Source organism: Populus euphratica, unplaced genomic scaffold, assembly GCF_000495115.2.
Source record: "Populus euphratica unplaced genomic scaffold, PopEup_1.0 scaffold6873.1, whole genome shotgun sequence".
NCBI classification, from domain to species: Eukaryota; Viridiplantae; Streptophyta; class Magnoliopsida; order Malpighiales; family Salicaceae; genus Populus; species Populus euphratica.
The window spans coordinates 1-1966 of NW_011506633.1; the positions used below are offsets into that span (position 1 = coordinate 1).

General features: G+C 25.1%; 1 long non-coding RNA gene across 1 annotated transcript; it reads right to left on the reverse strand.

Annotated features, from left to right (window-relative positions):
• Positions 1–650: 650 nt before the first annotated feature.
• Positions 651–1064, reverse strand: LOC105120331 (uncharacterized). Its single transcript, XR_841305.1, has 3 exons — positions 969–1064; positions 795–857; positions 651–684 (listed from the first exon to the last, which is right to left on the reverse strand). It is a non-coding gene; the product is annotated as an uncharacterized LOC105120331 (long non-coding RNA).
• Positions 1065–1966: the final 902 nt, after the last annotated feature.

Below are 1966 nucleotides of genomic sequence, written 5' to 3' on the forward strand. Positions count from 1 at the left end.
TTGATAAGGTTACAGATGGTCTAACAAATGTTTTTATGGGCTAATATGATAAGTCTACACCTAGAAAAAAAATCTAGATATCTAGACCAGATTAACACCTTGAAATTAGAATAGTAAAAGATTAAATTTGGCTCAAATATTTCAAGTTGATTCAAGAGACGGTTTTCCTATGGGAAGTCATAGCATCACTTACTGAACATTGAATCTTTCAAAACCATGTTTCAGGTCCACATGCTACTGCTTGGGCTCATGTTATTATTTTATTATTTTTTATTTTTCTTCCTTCATGCCTTTGAATGTTTAGTTATTTTCGGGTTTTCTATCCTATTTAAATACTTTGTAATTCTCTTAAAAGAGATATTCATCATATATTTTATTTTTTAAGGATTTGCTCATTCGACATGGTGGCGCAAAACCAAAAATAGAAGGCGCGGCGCATCTCCCTTCCATGGAGTAATAAAAGGAGACTGAAAAGCAATAAAAAGAAGATGCTTTTCTTTTTTGATAAAAGAAAAAAATTGTGAATTTAGGGTTCCCGCTCATTCAATTATCCATGCTTTCTTTTGTCTATTAGCTTCCACCCGCATTTATTAGGATTCCTAAACTAAATAAATTCTTGTAAATGTTAAAAATTAAATAAATATTATAAATGGATTTGTGAAGTTATAATTATACGACAGATCCCTGCAACATAATATTTTATTTGAGAAGAGGCCTTTTTCATTTATTTTATTGGACAAAAGAAATTGAATAGCTTCCTCTAAAATTATATTACAGAGTAACAGGAAACTTACACCTTATATATGTCACGAATCCAGGAAGGAATTGGCCCACTAAGCATATTGCTTGCGAGACCCCTGTTTATAATCCACAAATTGTAAATATATCGACTTTTTAATGGATTCCAAACAAAAAAATAAAATTATGATGAGTTCGATTTGCTTGAGTTGAAGAAATTCTTCACTTACAATCTATTAAGAAATAGATTTTTCATAGACCGTGGGATCCGACCACTTAAGTTGTTAAAGCTCAAGTCTCTGCAACAAAACCATCAAAGTCTTTTAGTTTTTTTTAAAAAAAAGAAAACAGAAAACTAAAAAAAATGAATTTATTTATTGAAGATAAAAATTGTTTTTTTTTCAAACATGTATTTTCTATTTCTCAACTTTTTTAGAAAATTAAAAAAATCAAAATAATTGTTTTTCAAATTCTCATGGGTTTAATTTGTTTGTTTCACCAAATATTTTGAAGTCATTTCTTTTATAACTTTCAATCTAAGTCAAACAAGCTCCTTGTTTTCTATTTTGAAAATTGTATGTTTAATTAAAAAAATTATTTTTTTATTAAAAAGATATTTTAGAATAAATAAGAATACTATATATAAAAAAAAATTATTTTCTAAAAGCATATACAACCTAAATATCTAGAAATTTCATCTATGTACATTAGATATATTTAAAATAGAATGAGAAGAGATCTCAACAGGTTGGCCCGGTAGTTTAGGAAGTACGCTCTTCTCTTGACATTCTGAGTTCAATTCTTAAGACCATTATTCAATACTTTTCTTATTAGGAAGTAGTTTTTATAAACTAGAAAGTAAATTATTTTTTATATTTTATAGTATTATAAAAAATAAAGTGAAAAATACTTTTTAAAATCTGGCTATATCATGAAAAATAGGTTGAAAAATAACTTTTTATTTTTTTCAAGTTTATTTAAAAAATAAAAATTAAATCTAACAAATAAAAAAGTTGAAGGATAATGAAATTGAAAAAAAAATTAATTTTATAAATTATTTCAGATAAAATAATAGCAATCTAATGAATGAGGGTCAAATATGACAGATAAAAAAGTTTAAAATTGATAAAATTAAAAAAAATATGTCAGAAATTATTTCAAATAAAATAAATAATAATCAAAAGAATAAGGATTAAATTTGATATAAAAAACAAATTAAATCAAATTC